Source organism: Pinus tabuliformis, chromosome 8, assembly GCF_031772625.1.
Source record: "Pinus tabuliformis cultivar Carrire ecotype Pingquan chromosome 8, CPIR1, whole genome shotgun sequence".
NCBI lineage: Eukaryota > Viridiplantae > Streptophyta > Pinopsida > Pinales > Pinaceae > Pinus > Pinus tabuliformis.
The window spans coordinates 1,138,826,783-1,138,854,101 of NC_142294.1; positions in this window are offsets into that span (position 1 = coordinate 1,138,826,783).

Genomic DNA, 27,319 nt, shown 5'->3' on the forward strand with positions numbered 1-27,319 from the left:
TTCTTGAGGGAAATCAATATTTGGGAAGGAGGATTTGTAATATTCCCTTTCTCAATTTGGTTAAAATGGACGAAATATGTCTGTGGTATTTACCATGGTACTTTCCCATCGTATTAGCCCATGGTATTTTCCTTCGGTTTTCAAGGGAAAATAATAAAATATGGTAATTAGAGAGTCCATCAAGCCTATAAAAACAGATAAAAGCTAATCATTTGATTCATTCGGGTTTATCTATCTTGTTGTGTTTTTCTTGAGAACTTGGCGTGGCTAGTTCCACTTTGATCACATGCAAGAAAACCCCATGGGTGTTATTTTGTCTGGTAGACCCATCGAGGGGTCCACGATTGTTCTTTCATATCTTTAATTTTTCTGATGATGGGCAACCATACATGCTACAGGCATGAGCTTTAATAGATCTTGTATGGGCATGTAATTTTGTTTTCAGTTATTTACATAAATAAGAAGCTTGATTCTCATATTTGTTTTATGTTCGGTGTTTTTACTACAATAATTTTATTAGAACACCCAGAGTGTACCAAATCTGTTAAAATTTTTGATGCTTAAGATATTATACAAGTGTTATCACTTCTTAGAAAAATATGATATCGATTCTCGTCGATTTCGTGAGCTCATGTCCTCTATTCATTTAAATTAATATATAGACATTTACACCTTTCATATATAAATATATACACATTTACATATACTTATAATGCATCTTATATCTGTCGAAGCATAAAGATTATGGCATATTTATATAGGAAAAAATTGTATATATTATATATATACACTCGAATATACCTTTTGTTAGTGTCTGTATCTTCATCCCTTCGTCAATGATCAAATTCTCTTTTTGCATTGCATGTTAGGTGTCTCATCCGATCAGCTGCATTCAATTAGGTTCATGGATCATCTGATGGTGGTGGCTTATTATACATTTTCCCTCATGTCCTTTACCTGCTGGCCCATTTTCACTCATCTAGATCATCTGCAGTCATTTTTTGTCTTTAAATATGCAAAAGTCATTTTTAGGGTTTTAGGTCTCATTAGGTCTAGGGCTTCATCAATAAGGTCTTCAAAATGATTAACAATGGTCAGCAGGCACATGAGGAGGGAAAACAAAGTTCCAGTAACAATAATTTCCATAATCACATGCTTAGTGTTTGTTTTTTCCTCAAAACCCTGTTTTGAGGAAAATAGAGTTTTTATGGTTTTATGTATAAATTTGATGTAATTTCAGTTTTTTCATATGTAATAACTTCAGTGGCAATGCTGGTCACCTTGCCAAGCTTCAACAACTCCATCATCTACAAGGCAAACAGAAAGTCAAAGCATTCAGTTCATTAAAGCCAAAAAAATAAAGCAAACTGCCCAAAAACAAAGTTTGAAAAACAAGTCAAATGCAAACATTACAAAGTGGGTTTTTGATAAGTGAAAAATTAAAATCCTTTATATATAAACCATTTGTCATGTTCAAAGAGCTCATTTGCATCTAAAGGAGAAATATTGAGCAAGAGAAAGGCCATGTTGGAGAAAAAGAGAAAAATTGTAGCAACTTTGGCAAGTTTCAGGGGCGCGGCGCATTGGGTCATGGGCGCGGCGAATTCATCTGGCATGGCGGATTGGGTTGCAATCTGTAGTGTAAAAGTTACACAGGTGCGATGCACTAAAGTGGTGTGGCGCACAAGGTTTCAAGCTGATTTCATCAACAACCACCTCCCAAAATCACAAAATTTTGCTCAATCCTCATTGATTCAAGTAAGTTAATATTTCTCCATGGCTAGTGAATGAGTTTCTCTTGATGGTTATGTTGATTTAATGAGAAAAACTTGAAACCCTACCTTGTTGCAATTTTTCCCAAAAAATAGTTGCATAGGGTTTACAATTTGTGTTTTTGCTACCAATTCCACTCTATCACTCCCTCACTCTTTGATTCCCTCATTCATTTTTAAGTTTCATCAACCCATTCCCTAATCCCCATATCCCTAAATTTAGTAACCCCATATCCCTAATTCCCACTATCCCAAACCCTAGTTAAAAATTCCTAAACCGTAATTGCTATCCCAAAGCCTAATTATTCTCCCTAAATCGCTTCTATTCCCCAAAAATCTGACAACAATATTTCCAAAACCCCTCATACACTTTCCCTTCATAGTCCCTTACACATTCTCATCCTTGACAGAAAAAACCTAAAGATACCATAAATCTCTTCATACTCATCTAAGAAAACTCAGACATTGGAAAACATGGAGTCAGACCCTTCTTATGACCGAGATGAGGATACACTTAGTGATTCTTGTAGAGAGATGCATGCACCAAGGAGACCTCACAAGGGTGGTAAAAATATACGAGAGGAGCCTACCTCACTTGCCGAGCTACAGATCTGTCCTCTTGCTGTCACATGCTTTCACCACAAATCTTGTTATCAGTTTTGTGAGATGGTAGAGAGAGTCCAGTACCATCATGAGTTGGCCAGGTTGTTTGTGCTCCATCTTCATAATGGCCAAGTCACTCTAGTAGGTGTGACACTCACATTAACACCGGAGACTATTTCTCAAGCAACTAGCATTCCAAATGTTGGTGATCAGTGGAATAAAAGGCAGTAGATTGACAGAGAACATTATGAGCCTTACATCAAGGCTGGTTATCATAGGCATCTTAGTAGAGCTTTTATATGGTCCCTTGATGAAACTCATAATTAAATATTTCAGCTATGAGGGCCGGTTTTCTTGCCTATATGCTTATCACATCAGATTGTTGATGCACTTCACTAGGGTGAGAATGATGAATCTTCCCTCTTCTATTTGTCGAAACATTGAGAAGATGACCACCTTAGTGCACAAGAAGCCTCCTCAAGAGCAATATAACAACATATATCATTTTGCACTAATCAAAATTGTGGCCTTGCATCAGCTTGGTTTACAGAACATCTCATGGGAGGATTTCATTTCACATGAGGTCTTCATAGGTTCTCAGGTACCTCCAACAGTTTTTCATGAGACAAGTGGACCTTCACATCAGTAGGAGATTCATGAGACACAAACCACTAGTGTGCCAGTGTTTGTCACCTACCAAAAGGGCACTAGAAGGTTGTTTGCAGCAGCAAAGCGAGTATTATCTCCACCCCGAGTGGAAGGGATCTTGCTTCCTCCATCAGTAGAGCAAGTTCAGGACAAGGGAAAGCGGGCATTACATGATGAGGGGCTTTCAGGAGGGAAGGAGACAGATTTCATTCTTATTCAGGATGATGTCACCAATTTGGGCTCACGAAGCTCAAAGCTCAAGGAGATCATGCAGGAGCAACAAGTGGACATTAATGATTTTCTCTCAACCTAGAGAAAGCCAAGTGGATAATCAAATATCTGGAGCAAAGAAACAAATAGCTAGAGGATCAGCAAACCATGATGGAGCTACAAAACATATGAGAAAATCAGCAAGCTGCCAAGAGGAGGAATGTCAAGCTGACACCACTTGAACAAGAAATCAATGTTGATCATGAGTCTTGGCTTGAGAGGGAAAATATCTACTTGGAAAAGTTACTTGAGAAGGCCAACAACAAGAAAACTATGTTGAGGCACATGGCCTACCACTACTTGGTGAGAAACAAAGTGTGCAAAGCAAGAATCAGGAACTTGAAGGCCAAGTTGAAGAAAGCATCGAGGAAGCAAAAAGAGCAAGATAGACTTCAGATCTTGGCTGAGGCTTCCTTGGCCCAACATAACACTTAATGGAGGACACTCAACCCAAATTTGAAAAAATTTGGGACGCTTTTTGCAATTTTGAAATTTTTGGCTTAAAAAACAGGTTTTTCTACCCGATGTGTCGCGCCACCTGGCGCTCGCTTTTGATGGGGACCTCCTTTTGAGGAAAACTCAGCATTTTTGGATTTTGCATGGAAAAATATGAATGATCACAAATGGCCAAGAAATTTTGATAGGTTTGAGCTTCCAAAAGGGTCAAAAACACCTCAAAAATGACCTTTCTGCCCCTTTTTGGACACATAGGAAGTAGTGTTGGGAGAACTCAGGTTTGGAGAGGAGAATGGAGGCCAAATTAAAAAATTCCACTTGTTCTAGAATTTAGACTAGCAGGCCTTTCCAACAAGTACACTTGGAGTAAATTTGGACATCGGGAAGGCCTCCAAAAGTAGCTAAGAAAAGGCCCTATGCATAGGGAAATCAGCGCGGCGCACTGGAGGAATTTTGCTCATTTTGGCCAAAATACTCTATTTTCCGCCTAGTTTCTTGGCAGTTTGAATTTTATCATTCTAATTGTCAAAGTCATGATTTAATTTAATGTGAATTGATGGATTTTTATATAATTATGCTAAATTTTCACTCATAGAGGTAGATTCATCCATGAAAAGGTAGTGTGCAACTAAATGAATCAGTTCCCTAGTTTTTAGAGGCAAGCTATTCCACTGCCTACATTTTAGTTCTTAGTTTAGAATTTATTGGAACAGCTCTTAAACTCATGAGCTCGACCCCTATAGGCTAGGATGAGTTTTTTGTTGCCTATATCTTGTAATTTTTCAGTCATTGGCAAGGGTTGGACTTTTGGGAAAGCTTGGAGCTTCATTGTATTTTCATTTCAGCAGTTTGGCAAAGGAATAGACTAGGGTTTGCAGCACTTTATGGGATTCTTGTGGCATATTTATTTGTTATTGGGTTTCCTTCTGTAATTGTAAGTTTACATGTGTTTTATGTATTCCATCATCTCTCTTCGCTTCATCTTAACTAAAATCAAACAAGGGTAAAGGTGGAATTCATTGATTTGCAGTGCTCTACCTAGGGTTTGTTTAGTTATTTATGTTTTCAGCTGTTTGAGAGGATCCCTGAGACTTTCATACCCTCTTCAACTCCTCATCAATGAAAAAGCTCTCCATCTCACTAAATTTGAAGTACCAAACCATTTGCCTACCTCGCCCCATAGAGATCTCTGCAAAACTGAGCCTCATTCCCTGGACCCAAATCTTCCTTTCACATTTGAGCCAACAAAACATCATCAAATTCAATCAAAATATTTTGAACACATACCTAGCCTATGATTAGTATTCACATCAGTCATCTCAAGCCTCATTGATCATATTTTGCTGAGATTGACAAGGAGAGAGCCCTCTCTTGACCTGGTAGGGCTAGTTACTAAGTTAAGCGTGGTTTGATGTTATCCTATATCCTACCTTTCTCAACCTGAGGTAGATTTAGGCACTGACATAGTAGCAACTCCACTGGGGAAAAAAAAAGTTTGTTTTTTTCTTTGTAGACTACAAACGGAGCCTGAAGCTAGCTAGGTAGCCTTCGAAATGCTCTTGCTTTGCATTAGAAAAAGTAGATGAATTCTGCTTCAGTCAATCTCCAATTTAGTTTATGAACTGAACATCTGGTTTCCTTAGCAAAGTCTAATAAAGTTTAGATCTGATTGTTGATGTTGGACAAAGATCAAACACAGCATAGCTGAAATCATTCACTTGGCGAGTCTAAATCAGTTTCAAGATCAGATCCAAGGACTCCACTGGCGGATGAACCTGAACAACAGAAACATGAAAGGACAATATGGAAAGATCAGGTATTCAAGTTGGAATTTCATCCAAGAAATTTTGTTCTTTGTTATAAATTGTTTCTTCTCTTTTCTAGAGAATGTAAAGAAGGCTTTGCAAAGTATATTGTGTTTGAGAAAAGATCCTCAGCCTGCATTTGATTCCTTCCCTTTGAATATTGGGAATACCAAAGATTTGCATGGCTTTGAGCTTGATCAAACCCTTCTTCTAAATCTTATGATGACCGTCCTCAAACTGATGAAACTCAAGAGACCAAGACTTATTCTGCAACATTTTTACATACCCCTATACCTTGTAAAATTCCAGATCGATACAAGCCTCTTATTTTAGCTTCTATATCCCATGCTTTCCATAAAAATCATGACCTATATCTAACAATATTTGATGGTGAACGCGACAACATCACTGCTGAGAGACATGTATTCAATTTTGAGCCCTTTCTTGACATTTTTGAAGTTGATGAAGAAGATATCAATATTATGCTTTTTTCTCTTTCTTTGCAAGGCAAAGTCAAGAGTTTGTTCAAAACCCTGCCTGATGCGAGCATCTCAGATTTCTAGCAGTTCGTCAAAGTTTTCCTCAACAGGTGAGTGGTAAGACAAAACCCTTTCTTGATTATAGAAGAGTATAACCAGGTGAAGAGATTGCTAGGGGAGACAATACAACAGTTTTCAACCAGGTTTAACCAAGTCTATTTTTCGATGCCGGTTAATATAATACCTCCTCTTGGATCCGCTCTCTTGCACTACCCGGAAGCCTTTGATCAAGAAATGGAGTTTCAGCTAAGAGAAAGGAACCTTGCAACACTTGAAGAGATGAAAAATAGTGTAGTAGATGTAGAGGCTAATCTGCTGATTAGAAGAGCAAAGCTAAAGGAAGAAGAGATGAAAAACATAGATCCGGAGGAATCAACATCTCTAGAGGTAATGCTTGACATTTTGGTAAGTGCAGTGGAAGAGATGATGCAAAGGATCATCACAAGGAATGAGTATAATGTTCAAGCCCATGGCTCACTGATTGAAGAAGAACAAGTGGCCGATCCAAAACATTTCCTTTCTTATCCCAGTTGCCATAGATCTGATAATGATTTTTTTATAGATCATCTTGGAGAAGAGAGATTTGTTGATATGACATGTATGCTTGATGATGTATTTTTTCCTGACAATTTTCCTCAGTTTGATTAGTATGATGATGATTATGTTCTCCAAACATAAGCTAATCTTGCAGACAAATCAACAGCTAGTTTGTGGAAGGAGGAAGTTCACTTTCAGCATCTCGAATACAGTGATCAACCGATACATATCAGCTATGGAAATGAGGAGGAAAGTGCAACAAATTTTGAAGTAAGTGAAGGATCTTTGCCTTTTTGTTTTGCTTCGTTTCAGTTCATGAGAGAGAAATTTCGTGTGATCAGAAATCAACTGAAAACAAGTCTTGATCTGGACCATCTTGAGAGTAATGAAAACCTTGTTCAAGACTTTTCATATCCAGAGTTGCAGCCCCCAAATCCCATTGATTGTCAAGTTGCAGATGAAGACTTGGAAGCTGGACCATATGATCAAATGATGCAAGATGATTCTGTACCTTTTTGTTTTGAATCATTTCAGTTTTTGAAGGGAAAACTGCATAGTATATCTTCAAATGAGCAGCCTGTAGGAAATCATGTAATCTCATTGGAACCAATAGAAAATGGGTTGCAGCAATCTTTTCAAGTTTTTCACGATCCAATAGCTGATGTGTTGGATGATGTCTACAGTCAAAGTCATTCTCCTATCTATGAGCTTGACAAAAGTATTGATACAAACTTGATCTGGCAGCTAATTTCTTTGTCATTTTCAACAGGAGTCTCGTCACAATTCTTAGATCCAAGTTGGTATTCATGGTACGAGGAGAAGAAAAGTAATCCATTGGATGAGCTAAGTCCCAGTGCACATGAATTTCAAGATCCTTATGCAGTGTTTCTGGAGTCAGATAGAAAACCCGTATCATTCAACAGATATGTTCACAAGTTTTCATGGGAGTTGCCTTTCAGTATTTCTCTCTTGTTGTTCATAAGAAAGCAGTGGCGGAGAATTCAAACAGCAGCCGTAATACTTACTTGGTTGCGTTGGTTGTTTCATTTCACTTGATCAGGTGATGAATGGATCTGTTAGAGTAGGTTTTGATGGATAAGCTCTACTTTGAGCATCATTTCCAGTTTGTTGGTTGTTTTTAAGTATCAAGTCAGTTTTTAGTTGACTGAGAGTCAGTTTGAGTCTGTTTTGGGTCAGTTTTCAGTGTTTGTAATTGAGACAATTTAGAGTCAAGATATTGGTTTGGTTTGCTGAAGTTATTGATCCCATAGCCCAATGGAAGAGGCACTGCTCACTTTTCCAGAGATCTGTAGTTCTTTGCACCTCCAAGGAGCTACCATCCCCATTGGAGCCAATGTTAGTGTCAGTATCTTCATCCCTCCGTTAGTGATCAAATTCTCTTGTTTCATTGCATGTTAGGTGTCTCATCCGATCAGGTGCATTCCATTAGGATCATGGATCATCTAACGGTAGTGACTTATTATACATTTTCCCTCATGTCCTTTACCTGCTGGCCCATTTTCACTCATCTAGATCATCTGCAGTCATCTTTTGTCTTTAAATCTGCAAAAGTCATTTTTAGGGTTTTAGGTCTCATTAGGTCTAGGGTTTCGCCAATCAGGTCTTCAAAATGATTAATAACGGTCAATAGGCACATGAGGAGGGCAAACAAAGTTCCAGTAACAATAATTTCCATAATCACATGCTTAGTGTTTGTTTTTTCCTCAAAACCCTGTTTTGAGGAAAACCAGAGTTTTTATGCTTTTATATATAAATTTGATGTAATTTTAGTTCTTTCATATGTAATAACTTCAGTGGAAACCTTGGTCACCTTACCAAGCTTCAGCAACTACATCACCTGCAAGGAAAACAAAAAGTCAAAGCATTTAGTTCATTAAAGCCAAAAAAATAAAGCAAACTGCCCAAAAACAGAGTTTGAGAAGCAAGTCAAATGCAAACATTACAAAGTGGGTTTTTGATCATTGAAAAATTAAAATCCTTTATATATAAACCATTTTTCATGTTGAAAGAGCTCATTTTCATCTAGAGGAGAAATACTGAGTAAGAGAAAGGCCATGTTGGAGAAAAAGAGAAAAATCGCAGCAACTTTGGCAAGTTTTAGGGGTGCGGCACATTGGGTCATGGGCGTGGTGCATTCATCTGAAGTGGCACATTGGGCCACCCTCTGTAGTGTAAAAGTTACACAGGCAGGACGCACTGAAGTGGCACGGCGCACTAGGTTTGTGGCACGGCGCACAGGGTTTCAAACTAATTTCATCCACAACCACTCCCAAAATCACAAAATTTCACTCAATCTTCATTGATTCAAGTAAGTTAAGATTTATCCATTGCTAGTGAAGGAGTTTCTCTTGATGTTTATGGTCATTTAATGAGAAAAACTTGAAACCCTACCTTCTTGCAATTTTTTCCAAAAAACAGTTGCAGAGGGTTTACAATTTGTGTTTTTGCTACCAATTCCACTCCATCACTCCCTCACTCTTTGATTCCCTCATTCATTTTTCTGTTTCATTAACCCATTCCCTAATCCCCAAATCCCTAAATTTACTAACCCCATATCCCTAACTCCCACTATCCCAAACCCTAGTTAAAAATTCCCAAACCCTAATTGTTGTCCCAAAGCCTAATTATTGTCCCTAAAACCCTTCTATTGCCCAAAAATATGAAAAAAATATTCCCAAAACCCCTCACACACTTTCGCTTCACAGTCGCTTACACATTCTCATCCTTGAAAGCAAATGTTGGACACACATTGCCATTGATGTCAATATGGCGATATTCAAGGAGTAGAGAGAGCCACTAGAGGAGCAGATGGAGATGAGAGGAGCCAACAGAGCCAAAGAAGAGGAGCACACAAAGCCATCGTAGCCATAGAGGAAGTATATAGAGTTATTAGGAGCTATCAGAGGAGTAGTGGACGTGCTAAACAGCAAACAAACATGAGCTGTTATATTTCCAGCAAAAAGATCCAAAGACTACCTAGCGATAAAGATGCACGGGAGATAGTGAGCGAGGACGGCGGTAAACGGTATTGTTTGCACTGCCTTTGGAGGGTGCGCGGTAATTGTACACGGGTGAGCAATCACAATCAACGGACGATGCGTCCTAGATGGGATAGGGTAAAAACTGCTTTATTACGAGTTAACACGTGGGTGGTTTGCGGGATCAGGAGGAACGAACGTCGTCGGATCGCCTGATGAGTGATTGGACGACAGGTTTAACTTCACGTGTTTTTTGACTAATGTGATAGGAGATCAGCAGAGAAGTTTATATATATATATATATATATATATATGTATATCGGTGAAACCTCTCATTGCGAGAATGTACGCGGACCCGATGTGGCATTATGTTATGGTTGAATGCTTTATCGCATCCGCCCATTGCAACAATACACAAAGGAATTACACTCTCTCGAGTGCCGATTGCGATAGAGGTATGGACCCGATGGACTCATTAAAAATAGTTTATTTAATATCACATCCAGCAGGGGAATCAGCCATCGGCAATTGACTATGTCATGTGCGAACCTCTGGAAGCGGCGATTGGAATAAAAGGATGATGTGGCATGTGGGACCTCTATATGGCTATAGCCTCGTTTATATGGTTTCCATGAAGTAATAAGTCTGCGAATAAAAGATTCTCTGACATATATATTTTTCATTCGTTGGTGATAGGAAGAAGTCATATATATATATATATATATATATATATATATATATATATATATATATATATATATATATATATATATATCTATATATATATATATATATATATATGTTGAAACGCCTCATTTCTGGAATTGATCTCAGGCATCTATATTACAAACAAATAATAGTTCACAACTCGTGAACTTGAAAAAAAAAGAAAAGAAAAGGACCTCTCTGATATTTTTTCAATAAGCATTATCTCTATTGTAATTTTGCCCTTCTTTCTCTTGAACGTGTCCCATAAAGCATTGGTTAATTCAAGCGCAAAGGAAGCTAAAGCGAATGGAGGAGGGAAGCCAAAAGGTCGAGCGAGTGTTGAGGAAGCTGAAGCTCAAGTGAGCGAGGAGGAAGCCAAAGAGCCAGCGAGTAAGTGGAAACGAATGGACAAAGGCATGAGAATGTATAAAACAATAAAAATAGAGAATTGTTTGTGTTGTTATTGTGGTGAAGAACCAGAGCGTGAGGTAGCAGAAGCAGCAAAAGCAGAGGAGGCAATAGAAGCATTGGAGGCTGTAGAAGCAGCAGAGGCAAGAGAGTAGGAGTGAGAGAACCTCAGCTGAATAGAGTGCAGCATCATACTAGTGTATACCAAGATTGGGTTGGAGCCTCAGAACTGAACAGGATTAAAGTCATTATGGGTAGGTGCTCCTAAGTGTAGAACCACTGCTAAACAGAGTTGGTGCTCTGGAGGTTGGAGCCTCACTGAAGTCCAAGTTCGAGCTTGGCAACTATTCACAGTCAGATATATACTTATATTGTATTTATTTCATTGTACTGTCTTGAGTTTTAATAAAAGCATTTATTCCAGCTGCTGGTTTCTGTGTTCTATGTATACATATACATATCTATATATGCTTTCGGCAATCACTAGAATAAGAAAGTAAGAAATACTGATTCACCCCCCGTCTTAGTATTTCCAACAATTGGTATCAGAGAAGGCTTCTTCATACTAGCCTAACAACTTGAAGAAGGATCCGTAGCCATGATGAGAAATCACGAAGCATCAGGAAGACATCCTTTGTTCGATGGCACTAACTTTGGTTTCTGGAAGAAAAGAATGACCTATTACTTAATGTCCCTTGGACCTGAAGTCTGACATTTTGTTCAAAATGAATACAAAACTACTTCCACTCTTCCAACAAACCAAGACAAGAGGAAAGCCTACATCACAAATGCAAAGGCCATGAACTCCATCAATAGTGGAATCACTGATTCCGAGTTCACAAAATCATGCACTGTACCTTTGGAAAAGAAATGTGGAGAAGCTAGTTGGCTTGTACAATGGAAACTCAAAAGTAAAAAAGGCAAAGCTTCAAAGTCACAGAAGAAAATTTGAAAGTTTGAGGATGGAAGATGAAGAAGATATTGTAGCATACCTCCTCTAAGTAGCTGAAGTGGTAAATTCCCTAAAAGGATTGGACGAAAAAGTGGAAGAAAGTACCATTGTTCAAAAGGTATTAAGGTCTCTTCTAGACAGATTTGACTCCAAAATAAGCGCTATAGAAGAAGAAAAGGATCTAGATACCTTCAAAATGGATGAACTCCATGGAATTCTCACTGTCTATGAAATGAGGAAAGGTGGCCCAAGCTCCAAAGATGTAGCATTCAAGGCCTCAAATTCAAAGAAGGGGAAAGAAAGGAATGACTATAGTGATGAGTTAGATGTGGAATCTGAATTGGCTCAATTTGTACGAAAGCTGAAGAGAGGATCTAAGCTTAAAGGCAAGTATCCTCTTATTTGTTTTAAATGTGGTAAAATAGGTCATTATGCAACAAAATGTCCTCATAAACATGACAGTTATGATGAAGGAAATTCTAAAAGAATGGCACATAAAAAGAAAGGGTTCAGTAAGAAAAACTTCTTCTCCAAGCAAGATGAGTCTGATGAGGATGAGTTTATGGTCATCAAAAAGAAATCAGATGAGGAAAGTGATCATGATGAAAGCCAAGAAGCATTATTCATGGCACTCACAGATGATGATGACTCAGGGCTGGAAGGAAATGTACATGAACTGTTAATAAGTGCCATTGAAGAAAATGAGAAACTACGAAACAAAATAATTTCTCTCAAAGTGGAAAACGAGGAAATAAGAAGGAGGGAAGATCTCTTGGAAGTAAAGCTTAAAGAAAAGGAAGAGACTTGTGAAGAACACGAGGCTGAAATGGTGTCTCTGAGAAAGGAGTTGGAGCAAATTAAAAAGGGCTGTAAAAGCTCTCAAATACTTGAGACTATTCTGAAAAAGCAAAAACCAACATGAAAAGTCTGGAATAGGCTACAAAGGAGAATCCTCAAGCACTAAGAATAATGCGAAAAGCTATGCCGATGCACTTTCCTGCAATCCAAAAGATGAAAAAGTATGTTATCAAAAGTGCATCCCAGATCCCAAGAATGAAGAGAGAATTACTCCAAAGAAGAATGTGGAGTCGAATCATGGACACTACAACAAATAAAAACCTGTACTCCACCAAGGGCCCATCACAAATCCAAAGAACAAGAGAGGAGTAATTCCTAGGAAGGAATTCAACTACTCAAACCATGGTTGCTTCAACAAGTACAAAACCATCTTTCTTGGACACTGCTTTCACTGTAAAAACTTCGGTCATGAAGCTAGACATTGTATGGCTTGCAGAAGTGAAAAGACAAAGCTAAAGGACTGAATAATCAACTCATATGCCCCCAAAAGGCAGGGACAAATCAAAACATTCAATTCATTTGATCCCTTGACAAAATTTGATCTGATTTTCTCTTTCTGCTACAATAATGGACACTATGAACAAGACTGCCCACTCAAAGGAAGAAAGATGAGTAGCAAGAACTCCAGCATGGAGAAATGCAGCCTGGCTCTATATGCTCAAATAATGAAAACCAGTCGTTTGTAGATAGTGGGTGCTCTAGATACATGACAGGAGACAGAAGGAAGTTTGTCTCAGTGAGTAAAAAGGAAGGGAATGTGTCCTTTGGAAGTGGATCAGGTAGAATTTCAGGAAAAGGAATAGTTACTTTGATAAATGGAAGAGGAAAAGCTCAAGATGCTCTACTAGTTGATGGGCTCAAACACAACCTCTTGAGTGTCAGCCAAATCCGTGATCAAGGTCATAAGGTCATTTTCAGCACCAAAGAATATGAAATAAGGAACTCTGCCTCAGGGAAACTTGTGGCAAAAGGGGTGAGAACATCAAATAGCATTTACATTATGAACAAGATTCAAGAAAATAAATGCTACTTAAGTCATACATATGAGAGTTGGCTGTGGCACAAGCAACTTGGACATACAAGCTTTGAAAATCCAATCAATATCAACAAGATCAAAGCTGTACGAGACATCCCAAGGCTGTCCAAACCAAATCAAGCAGTGTGTGGTCCATGTCAACATGGAAAGCAGACCAGAACTAGCCATAAGACAAAGGAGCTCTATACATCGAAGCCCTTGGAGATCATCCATGCTGATGTTTGTGGGCCAACTAGAAATCAAGCACTCCAAGGAGAAAGGTACTTTGTGTTATTTATTGATGATTATACTAGAATGATGTGGATATATTTCATAAAGTATAAATCTGAAACTTTTGAGTGTTTTAAGAATCTAAAATCCCTTGTAGAAAATGAAAAAGATTAAAAAATTAAGTGCCTCGGAACAGACAGAGGAGGAGAATTCACATTAAACGAGTTTAGTGAGTTCTGTAATATTCATGGAATTAAAAGGGAATTATCGGCTACCAAAACACCTCAGCAAAATGGGGTAGTTGAAAGAAGAAACTGAACAGCCCAAGAAATGGCAAGAACTATGCTATTAGCAGCAGACTTACAACCTAAATTATGGATAGAAGCAGTAGGGACAACTCTCTATACACTAAATCGAACTCAAGTAAGACCAAATTGTGAAAAAACTCCTTATGAACTATGGAAAGGAAGACCGCCTTCAGTGAAGTACTTCAAGATCTTTGGAAGAAAGTGCTTAATAAAAATAAATGATGGCTCACCCGGAAAGTTTGGTTCTCGTGTTGATGAAGGGATATTTCTTGGATACTCTACACGGAGCAAGGCTTACAATTGCTACAATTATCGACTGAAGAAAATAGTGGAAAGAATTGATGTAAAGGTTGATGAAGATCTTCCAGAAAAGAAAATTGAAGAACATGAAGATGACTCTCTCATTGAATAAGAAGAACCTAAAGAAGAAGGAGAGAAAAGAGAACCACCTAATACCCCTTCAAAGATGAAGTATGTCCAAAGACATCATCCAAAAGAGTAGATCATTGGCGATAAAGATGAAGGTGTGAATACCTGAAGAAGGATAACAATTACACCCAAGACAAAAGTCATTGCCCTCCTATCTATGATAGAACTAGAAACATTTGCAGAAGAAAGTAACGATCCTCATTGGGTAAAAGCCATGGAAGAAGAAATGACCCAAATTGAGAAGAACAAGACATGGGAGCTGGTACCTCGCCCAAAGGAAAAAAACATAATAGGAACCGAATGGGTGTTCAAAAATAAAATGAATGAGGAAGGACAGGTTATCAGAAATAAGGCAAGACTTGTCTGCAAAGGCTATTCACAAATTCAAGGAATTGACTTTGAAGAGACATTTGCGCCAGTGGCTCGTATGGAAGCTATCAGGATGTTCTTGGCATTTACTTGCTCAAAAGGATTCAAAATATATCAAATGGACATGAAATCAACATTTCCAAATGGGGAACTCAAGGAGGAAGTCTACATGGAGCAGCCAGAAGGTTTTGATCTAACAGTAGGAAAGGACTTACTTTGTAAGTTGAAAAAGGCTTTATATGGGTTGAAACAAGCTCCTAGAGCTTGGTATCCAAGACTGGATCACTATCTAGAACAACAAGGCTTCAAAAAGGGAGTGGCTGGAAGTAATCTATACATAAAGATAGATCAAGGTAAGCTACTAGCTACTCTTGTTTATTTTGATGATATGATTTTTGCTACTAATAATGATGAAATGAGCCATGAATTTTCTCAAAACATGTCAAAAGAGTTTGAGATGTCAATGATAGGAGAGCTGTCCCACTTCCTTGGACTTCAAATATCTCAAACCAGAGTAGGATTCTATATATCTCAAACCAAATATCTAAAAGACATGCTCAAAAAATATGGAATGGAGGATTGTGCACCCATGAGCACACCTATGACCACAAACCGCAAACTGAGCAAAGATGATGACTCCCCTCTAGTAGATGCAACTCATTATAGGTCAATGATTGGAGCCCTTCTATACTTAACAGCTACACGACCAGACATAATGCAAGCAGTAGGAATGGTGGGAAGATTTCAATCTTCTCCCAAACAATCCCATTTATTAGCTATAAAAAGAATTCTCAGATATTGGAACGAACGTTGTCGGATCGTCTGATGAATGATTGGACGACAGGTTTAACTTCACATGTTTTTTGACTGATGTGATGGGAGATCAGCAGAGAAGTTTATATATATATATATATATATATATATATATATATATATATATATATATATATATATATATATCGGCATATATATGTATATAGACGACACCTCTGATTGTGAGAATGTACGTGGACCCGATGCGGAATTATGTTATGGTTGAATGCTTTATCGCATCCGCCCATCATAACAATACAGAAAAGAATTACACTCTCCCGAGTGCCGATTGCGATAGAGGTATGGACCCAATGGAATCATCAAAAACAGTCTATTTAATATCGCGTCTAGTAGGGGAATCAGCCATCGGCAATCGACTATGTTATGCACGAACCTCCGGAAGCAGCGATTGCAATAAAAGGATGACGTGGCATGTGGGACCTATATATGTCTATAGCCTCATTTATATGGTTTCCATGAAGTAATAAGTCTATGAATAAAATATTCTCCGACATATATATTTTTCATTCCTTGGTGATAGGAAGAAGTCATATCTATATATATATATGTTGAAATGCCTCATTTCTGGAATTGATCTCGGGCATCTATATTAGAAACAAATAACAGTTCACGACTTGCGAACTTGAAAAGAAAAAAAGATAAAAAAAGGACCTCTCTGATATTTTTTCAATAAGCATCATTTCTATTGTAATTCGACCCCTCTTCCTCTTGAACGTGTCCCATGAAGCATTGGTTAATTCGAGTGCAGAGCAAGCTAAAGCGGATGGAGGAGGGAAGCCAGAAGGTTGAGTGAGTGTTGAGGAAGCTGAAGCTCAAGCAAGCGAGGAGGAAGCCAAAGAGCCAGCGAGTTAGCGGAAACGAATGGACAAAGGCATGAGAATGTATAAAACAATAAAAACAGAGAATTGTTTGTGTTGTTATTGTGGTGAAGAACCAGAGCATGAGGTAGTAGAAGCAGTAGAGGTAGAAGAGGCAGCAGAAGCAGCGGAGGTAGTAGAATCAGTAGAGGTAGGATAGTAGGAGTGAGAGTACCTCAGCTGAATAGAGTGCAACAACATACTAGTGTATACCAAGATTGGGTTAGAGCCTCAGAACTGAACAAGACTAAATTCATTAGGGGTAGGTGCTCCTAAGTGCAGAACCACTGCTAAACAGAGTTGGTGCTCTGGAGGTTGGAGCCTCACTGATGTCCAAGTTGGAGCTTGGCAATTATTCACAGTCAGATATATACTTATATTTTATTTATTTCATTGAACTGTCTTGAGTTTTAATAAAAGCATTTATTCCAGTTGCTAGTTTCTGTGTTCTGTGTATACATATACATATCTATATATGCTTTTGGAAATCACTAGAATAAAAAAGTAAGAAATACTGATTCACGCCCCCTCTCAGTATTTCCAATAGCAAAAACCTAAAGATACCATAAATATTTTCATACTCATCTAAGAAAACTCAGACATTGGCAAACATGGAGTCAGACCCTTCCTAAGACCGAGATGAGGAGACATTTAGTGATTCTTCTAGAGAGATGCATGCACCAATGAGACCTCACAAGGGTGGTAAACATATACAAGAGGAGCCTACCTCACTTGCCGAGCTGTAGGCCTATCCTCTTGCTGTCACATGCTTTCAACACCAATCTTGTTATCAGTTTTGTGAGATGGTAGAGAGAGTCCAGTACCATCATGAGTTGGCTAGGTTGTTTGTGCTCCATCTTCATAATGGCCAAGTCACTCTAGCAAGTGTGACATTCACCTTGACACGGGTGACTATTTCTCAAGCAACTGGAATTCCAAATTTCGGCGAGCAGTGGAATAAAAGGTAGCAGAGGCATCTCAATAGATTTTTTCCCTTCAGATATCTGAAGGACACATATGCTCCCTTGATGAAACTCATAATTAAACATTTCAGCTGTGAGGGTCGGTTTTCTCGCCTATATGCTTATCACATCAGGTTGTTGATGCACTTCACTAGGGTGAGAATGATGAATCTCCCCTATTTTATTTGCTGAAACATTGAGAAGATGACCACCTTAGTGCATAGGAAGCCTCCTCAACAACAGTGTAACAACATATATCATTTTGCATTAATCAAATTGTGGTCTTGCATTAGATTGGTATACAAAACATCTCATGGGAGGATTTCATTTCACATGAGGTCTTCACAGGTCCTCAAGTACCTCCAACAATTTTTCATGAGATAGGTGGACCTTCAAATCAGTAGGATATTCATAAGACACAAAATGCTAGTGTGCCAGTGTTTGTCACCTACCAAAAGGGCACTAGAAGGTTGTTTGCAGTAGCAAAGCGAGTATTATCTCCACTTAGGGTGGAGGGGGTCTTGCTTCCTCCATTAGAAGAGCAAGTTCAGGACAAGGGAAAGTTTCCATTACATGATGAGGGGCTTTCAAGAGGGCAAGAGACAGATTTCATTCTTATTTAGGATGATGATACCGATTTGGGCTCACAAAGCTTAAAACTCAAGGAGATCATTCAGGAGCAACAAGTGGACATTCATGATTTGTCTCTCAACCTAGAGAGAGCCAAGTGAATAATCAAATATCTGGAGCAAAGAAACAAATAGCTAGAGGATCGGCAAACCATTATAGAGCTACAAAACATACGAGAAAACCGGCAAGTTGCTAAGAGGAGGAAAGTCAAGTTGACACCAATTGAACAAGAAATCAATGATGATTGTTAGTCTTGGCTTGAGAGGGCAAATATCCACTTCAAAAAGTTTCTTGAGAGGGTCAAAAAGGAGAAAACTATGTTGAGGCACATGGCCTGCCACTACTTGGCAAGAAAAAAAGTGTGCAAAGCAAGAATCAGGAACTTGAAGGCCAAGTTGAAGAAATCATCGAGGAAGCGAAAAGAGCAAGATAGAATTTAGATCTTGGCTGAGGATTCCTTGGCCCCACACAACACTCAATGGAGGACACTCAACCTAAATTTAAAAAAATTTGGGACACTTTTTGCAATTTTGAAATTTTTGAGCTTAAAAAACAAGCTTTTCCGCCCGATGCGCCGTGCCACTTGGCGCTCACTTTTGATGGGGACCTCCTTTTGAGGAAAACTCAACATTTTTGGATTTGTCACGGAAAAATATGCATGTTCACAAATGGCCAAGAAATTTTGACAGGTTTTTAGCTTCCAAAAAGGTCAAAAACACCTCAAAAATGGCAGGCTTTCTGCCCCATTTTGGAAACAAAGGAAGCAGTGTTGGGAGAACTCAGTTTTGGAGGGCAAATGGGGGCCAAATTCACTTGTTCTAGAAAGCAGACAGGCAGAAATTTCCAACAAGCACACTTGGAGCAAATTTGGACACTGCGAAGGCCTCCAAAAGCAGTTGCAAAATGGCGCTACGCATAGGGAAATCAACACAGTGCATTGGAGGAATTTTGCTCATTTTGCCAAAAATACTCTATTTTTTGCCTAGTTTCTTGACAGTTTGACTTTCCTCCTTCTAATTGTCAAACTCATGATGTAATTTAATGTGACTTGATGGATTTTGATGTAATTATGCTAAATTTTCACTCATATAGGTAGATTCATCCATGAAAATTAGTTTGCAACTGAATGAATCAGTTCCCTAGTTTTTAGAGGCAAGCTGTTCCACTGCCTACTTTTTAGTTCTCAGTTTAGAAATTGTTTGAACAGCTCCTAAACTCATGAGCTTGACCCCTAGAGGCTAGGATGATTTGTTGGTTGCCTATATCTTGTAATTTTTTAGTCATTGGCAAGGGTTGGACTATTGGGAAAGCTTGGAGCTTCATTGTATTTTCATTTTAGCAGTTTGGCAAAGGAATAGACCAGGGTTTGCAACACTTTATGGGATTCTTGTGGAATCTTGATTTGGTATTGTGTTTCCTTCTGTAATTGTAAGTTTACATGTGTTTTATGTATGCTATCATCTCTCTTTACTTCATCTTAACTAAAATCAAACAAGGGTAAAGGTAGAATTCATTGATTTGTAGTGCTCTACCTAGGGTTTGTTTAGTTATTTATGTTTTCAACTATTTGAAGAGGATCCCTAAGACTTTCATGCCCTCTTCAACTCCTCATCAGTCAAAAATCTCTCCATCTCACTAAATTTTAAGTACCAAACCATTTGCCTACCTTTCCCCATAGAGATCTCTACAAAACTGAACCTCATTCCCCGGACCCAAATCTGCCTTTCACATTTGAGCAAACAAAACATCATCAAATTCAATCAAAATCTTTTGAACACATACCTAGCCTAAGATCTGTATTCACTTCAGTCATCTCAAGCCTCATTGATCATATTTTGTTGAGATTGACAAGGATAGAGACCTCTCTCGACTTGGTAGGGTTAGCTACCAAGTTAAGTGTGGTTTGATGTTATCCTAGATCCTACCTTTCTCAGGCTGAGGTAGATTTAGTAACTAACAGCTTTGATGCATATAGATTAGGTATGAGTGGAGTAAAACATTTGGGAAAATGTGTAGGAAAAATTATTTTTTTAATATTAGTTTATTTATATAGTATTATATTAATATACAATTTTATTAAAAAGCTACAGGGTGTTTTAAGGTTATTTTGATAGTTTATTTTAAATAAATTTTGTGAGAAATTTGTAAAAACTTGAGTTTAAATTTTTAAATTTGTAGAATTCTCTTCCTTTATGTGTATGGGACTCTTGAATCCATTTATGTACTCAAAAATGTATTTTAAACTAATAAAAAATTACAATCCTTCTTGACATGGTATTGTTGGATTATGGTGAAAATGACTATTTTTTTTATAAGTTACACTACACTCATGTTAATATAATACATAGTAGAAATAGCTCATCAAATTTTAAGTGGCATCTTCTAATTATCAGAGGCTTTGGATATTTTGGTCTTAATCTCATGATTTTTCTTTTTTTGTTAAATCTTGATTTTTGCTATCTAAACGGGGTTTTTGATTCCATATATTGATTCAAGACTGAAGAAAATCTATGGTAACCTAGATTGTCAAGAGTAAAACTCCAGTGGAATCTAGGAAAATTAGACTCCAAAATAGGCTGAGTAGCCTTCCAAAACTTCGAAGGAATAGATAGTTGAATTTCATAGGTTCCCATGTATGGGAAATAAATATGAATAAACTTCTTAATATTAATGAAGATAATTATATTATTATTATGAATAAGAGAATAGCTATATACATATTAACTAATTTTGTTATTTTGTTATTCACATTTTTTTTTTTCTAAATAAGACTGAGCTAAATTATATTACAGCAAGAGCAAAATTACATCAACAGTATTACAACAGGGCCGAGGCCCTGTAAAACTTGTCCTGGGATAGACAGTAAACTCGAGAGTATTCATACCAGGATTACAAAAGCTGGAAACCAGAGTGACACTTATGTAACCGATACATGGACTGAAGCAACAGAAACACATGGAGGACACCGGCACCATAATAGAGATGGACAGAAGTACAAAATGACAAAGTGCAGATACATATGTGGTCGCGAAGGGAGCGAACAAAGAGAAAAATTCATGCAGTGAAACCTGGAGCGCGAACTAATCTTCTTCCGTAGTCTGCGGCTCATCCTCCATCTTGCAACAGGGAGGCTGGAGAATAGCCTTACCAACATTGCGCTGCACAGGCTCACTCGGGCCAGCTCCAGGATCATGAACAGGCCTCAGCATATCAATGGCCGGAAATTCCATGTACACAGTGTGAACAGCCCCAGGAATACGCGGAGGGTTGGCACTAGGAGCTTCATCATCACCCCACGGATTGCTGCAATGCTCCACTGAAACAGTTACGAAGAAGGTGGAATTGGACAAAGTGCATGGAAGGCGATATCTTACCATTGGGTGCTCAGTGTGCCCGCATTCCATTCTTTCCGGAGGTTCCGCTACTCTTCCTCTGCCCGGTGGCCTTCCTCTCGGTCTTCTGCATTCAGAGGATTCTTCAATTGAGGAAGAGGGAGAAGGGGCTCTTCCACTGAAACTGCCATGCCTACTTGTGCCCCGTTGACGTTCACGCTGCATATTGAAAGTGAGCGGATGTCGAGTGTTCACACACAGATTGTCCCTCTGAACCAGACGCCCAATTCCCCAGCCAGACTGCGGATGGAAGGTTTGCAACCCTGCCAATCTCCCAGGTGCACGACCAGACTGCCCGGAAGCTCTCCAATTGCCCCAGTCTATGGCCCCTGAGCCATCACAGTCGCTCTCAGAGCCTGAATGAGAGCCGAAACAATGAGCCTCCGCCACTTCCCTCAAGACCAGAACAGGAGCAGACGAGAAATGCGGGAGAATGTCCGAGAACTTCCGGCTATGAAGCGCCATGTATCGTTTCTCAATGCGCGCAGTGAATGCCGAGGGGACGTCTCTGCAGCGAACCATAACTGCCCTCCTTAAATGTTGCATGCCGGAATGGTTAAGGCACGTCCTCTGGGTATACGTGGCTTGTCCGGGCGGACACCTGCCCTGCTGACAAGCCATGAGCCCTGTAAATCTAACAGCCACCCGCATCCGGGGGATTTTGTTATTCACATTAAAACATTCAAAAAATAGAAATATATATGCTATCACTACTATAAGCCTGCATACTTTTCCACTGTGAACTCTACAAAAATATAGAACATATGCCTAAACAATTGTATCAAAATTGCTCATTTTAGAGGCCTATACATGAGGCCACAACATAGAACTAAAATAACTGTATATATATTTTAAATAGGTATCAAGCATAATAATATCTACGTGTTAATGCTGGTTTCTCATATGAAAACCTAAAAGCGGAGGTACTATAATAATGAATTTTAAGATGGTGTAAAAATATGAACTATAGAAAAATGAAATGACTTAGCTTCCTAAATTTTTTATTTTATTGATAGAAAGTTTCCCCAACTATGTGAATTTTGAGTTTTCTTAATGTTGGTATGTTATTTTTGATGCAAAATATGATGCATTCCTTCTCATTACTGCAACCTTTGAATATCTAAATGATAGAATCTTTCTACATAAAATTATGGAGTTGTAGACAAAGTATTGTTGTTATGGATAGTTTTTTTTTCCAAAAATTATAATCTTAGGCGAAGAAGAAAATACGAAGGACACTACAATCAATGTTGAAGGGAATGCACTAGTTCATAATGGAGAAGAAACCCATATGTAGAAGGGTGCTGAGTTAGAAGATATATAAGCACTAAAACAATAGAAAAAGAATGCACACAACAAAAATGCGATTCAAGGTACAAAGAGAGCTCATGTTTTTGAGAGCTTATAATTAGACAAACAAATACCACTAAGACATAAGGAATTGAATTGGAAATGGTTATAACATACCCCAACTCAAGCGGATGGCAGGTTGTCCAAAAAAAGAAAGGAAAAAAAGATAATTTATGTGATTATTATCACATTTAACTTCTAATTTGTTTTGTGTAATTTTTTTAGTTTTCTCTTCATTCTATAAGAAAAGAGGCTTATCTTACCATCTTCTTTTAGCAGCTATAGAATATAATGTTATTCCATTTTTACCTTTGCCTATATATATATATATATATATATATATATATATATATATATATATATATATATATATCTATATATATATATATATATATATATATATATATTATGAATGCCAATATATACTTGAAATTACAAGGGCTTATGTTAGTGCAACATAAAAATCTTAATGAGTGAGGTGGGAAAGTATGATTCGATGACTGGTAGAATAGAATGAGTGAATCTAGAGTGAAAGATATAAGGAAGGAGGGAGGGGAAGTGACAGGGACATGGAAGGAGCTATTTGTGGTTGACATATGGAGAAGGAGAGTAACAAATTTGGAAAGGGTTTCTATGAAGGGGGGAGAGAGATAGAGCAGTGGGGAGAGAAAGAAGGGGGGGGACATATTGGATGAGAAAATGAGTGGAATAGTGATAATCCAAGGAAAAATGTAGGGAAAAGAGAATGAGAGAGGGCGAGGGAAGTGAGTGGAAGAGTGATAATTAGAGAAACAATCTAGGGGGTAGATAATGGGAGAGGGTGAGGGCGAGAGAGTATAAGAGAGGGAGATATAAAAATATCTAGAGTAGAGAGAGTGAGAGAGATAGGGGGAGTTTATTGTACAGTAGGGACTAAAGGATGGATAGAGAAGTAAAGAAACTGGAAAAGAGGAGGGGAGGGGACAACAGAGAGAAAAACGGTGTAGGAGGGGAAATGAGGAGAGACAAATGGAGAGAGAGGTAAATTTTGAGGGGAGAGAGAAAAATAGATACATAGAGGTATATTTGGAGGTAGAAGAGAGATATATAGAGATAGAGTGATGGGGAGGGGAGAGAGAGTGAGGAAGAAAGAGAAAGAGAGAAGGAGAGAGATGAATAAAAATATGGAGGTGGGAGATAGAGGGAGAGGGACGGAGATATATATGGAGTTTTGGGGAGATAGATTGACATAGCGAGAGAAATAAGATGATATATATATATATATATATATATATATATATATAGAGAGAGAGAGAGAGAGAGAGAGAGAGAGAGAGAGATCAGTGGAGATAGACATGGAAGTGGGTTGTTGAGAATGAAGGATTGATGAATCAAGGGAGGGATATAGAAATATGGGAACAAAGAGAGGGGAATTAGTATTAGGGAGGGAGGGAGACAAGGAAAGATGGACTAGGAGGGAGATATGGAGACAAGGGGTGAGGGGGGATGTGGAGGGAGAGAGAAAAAGAAGAGATAGAGTGAGAGGAAGAGGGATGGAGAGAGAGTGATAGGTGAATATGGGATGAGGGAGATGGTGTGTTGAGATAGGGAGACAAATATGAAGGGGAGAGAGAGAGAGAGAGAGCAATGGGGAGAGAAAGAGACGGGGGGACATATTGGATGAGAATGTGAGTGGAAGAGTGATAATCAAAGGAAAAAATATAGATAAAATAGAATGAAAGTGGGTGAGGGAAGTGCGTGGAAGAGTGACAATTAGAGAAAAAAAGTTGCGGGGGGGAGAATGAGAGAGGGTGAGGGAGAGAGAGTATAAACTTGGGAGATAGAAAAATATCTGGAGTAGAGAGAAAGAGAGAGAGGGAGAGGGAGAGGGGGGGGGTTATTGAAAAGTAGGGACTAAAGGAGGGATAGAGAAATAAATAAACTAAAAAGAGGAGGGGAGGGGACAAGAAAGAAAAACAGGGATTATGGGGGGAAATGAGGAGAGACAAATGGAGATAGAGGTAGAGTGGGAAGAGAAAGACAGAGTGTAGGAGATATTTAGAGAGAGGGAGAGAGTGCAGGTGGGGAAGGGCGAGAGAAATAGAGAGGTATATAGGTAGATTTGGAGGTAGAAGAGAGATATAGAGATAGAGTGATGGGGACGGGAGAGAGAGATTGAGGAAGAAAGAGAAAGAGAGAAGGAGGGAGATGAATAAAAATATGGAGGTGGGAGACAAAGGGAAAGAAAGATAGGAAAAGGGAGAGAAATAGAGAGGGAGAATAATGGGAGGAAGGGTGGAGAGAGACTGAGGTGGAGAGGAGAGAGGGAGGAAGGAGATATAAGGAAAGGATGGAAGAGAGTGAGAGAAAGGGAGGTGCTTGTGTGAGCGTGAGAGTTAGAGATAGAAATGGAAGGAGGTTTGATGAGAATGAAGGATTGATGGAGCAATGGAGGGATATAGAAAGAGGGGAAGCAAGAGAGTCGAATGACTGTTCGGGAGGGAGGGATACAAGGAGAGATGGATGGAGAGGGAAAGATGGAGACAAGGGGGTGAGGGGGAAGGTGGGGGGATAGAGAAAGAGGAGAGATAGAGTGAGAGAAAGAGGGATGGAGAGAGGGTGATAGGTGAATATGGGATGAGAGAGATGATGTGCTGAGATAGGGAGACAAATATGAAGTTAGGGATGGAAAAATATATAAATCTAGAAGGGGGAAAGAGAGAGGGGGGGGGTCATGGAGAGGAATAGAGAGTGAGGTAGATAGAAATGGAGATAAAAGGAAAAAGAGAGAGTGGAGAAGAAAGATTGGGAAAGAATCAAGATTAGGGGTAGGAAGGGAGAGAGAGGGGGAATAATAGAGAAACAAAGAGAGATTGCGAGAGAGAGAGAAGGAGAGAGGGAAGGATATAGTGAGGCAACATGATGGAAGAGAGAGAGAACAAGATAAATAAATATGTAAATGGAAATAGAGAGCTAGATGGTAGAGGGGAAAGAAAGAGAGAGAGGGAAAGGGATAGGGATAGAGGGGAAGAGAAGGAGAGAAGAGAGATTAAGATAGGATATAGAAACATAACTAAAAGGTGGAGGGAGAGGGATTCAAAAATAGCGAAGAAGAGAGAGAGATAAAGAGAGAAATGGGGAGGTGTAAGGGAGTGAGGTGGAGAGAAACGAGAGAGGGAGGGATATCAAGATAGAAATTCTAGGGAGTGTTGGGGGAGGGTGGGGTGAGTGAGAGAGAGATAAATATAGAAGGGGGATAAAGAGGGAAGAGGAGAGAAAGATAGACACAAACACACAAACCTATATATATATATATATATATATATATATATATATATATATATATATATATATATATATATATATATATATATATATTCGCATATGTGGAGAGAGAGAGAATTGGGGGAGAATGAGGGAGAAGAAAAGAGGGAGGGAGGAGAGAGAGGAGGAGAGAGGATCATATGGAGAGAGAGGAGAGGGAAGAGAGAGAGGAATACATAGAGAGAAGGGAGAATACAGAGAGAAATAGAGATGTTTAAGAAAAGAAGGAGAGAGTAGAGAGAGAAGGGGGGAAGAGGGAGAGAGAAGGGGGTGAGGGGAGTAATGTAACGAGGAAAGCAGTGAGAGATGAAGATGGAGGGAGAGAGCAAGAAAAAGAGAGTGATTGATATAATGATAGAGAGAGAATATGTAGGTGAGATAGAGATATATACATGGAGAGAGGGATGGAGAAAGTGATAGAGATGAAGAGGGGTTAAAGAGGGAATACAAGAGAGAGAGAGAGAGAGAGAGCGAGAGAGAGAGAGGACTGGAGCTAGAGGGTGAAGAGAGGGATAGAGATAGAGAGGGAAGAAGATATAAAGATCTAGAGGCAAATATAGTAATTTGAATATAAAGAGAAGGAGATTGCAACATAGAAGATAGAGAAGGCCAGGAGATAAATTGATAGAGGAGATTGAATGGGTGGAAGAAGGACATATATGGAGAGAGGGAGAGAGGGAAATATATGGTGATGGAATGAGGGGGAGAGTGAGAAAGAGTAGGGAAGAGGGAGGGGGATAAAGACAAATATGGATGGTGGATAGAGAGGGAAGAAGGGGGAGATGGCAAGAGAGAGGGATGAAGGAAGAGATGCAAAGAGAGAGGGAGAGGGAGAGGGAAAGGGAGAGGGAGAGGTAGAGAGAGGTATGGAGAATGATGGAGGGGAGAGGGACAGGTGGAGAGAGGTATGGAGAGTGATGCAGGGGAGAGGGAGAGGTGGAGAGAGGTATGAAGGGGAGAGGGAGGAATATAATGATGGAGTGAGGGTGACAGAAAAAGGAGAGAGGGAGGGAGATAAAGAAAAAATGTAGTGGGTATAGAGAGGGAAGAAGAGAGAAATAGAGAGAGAAGGGAAAGAAGAAAC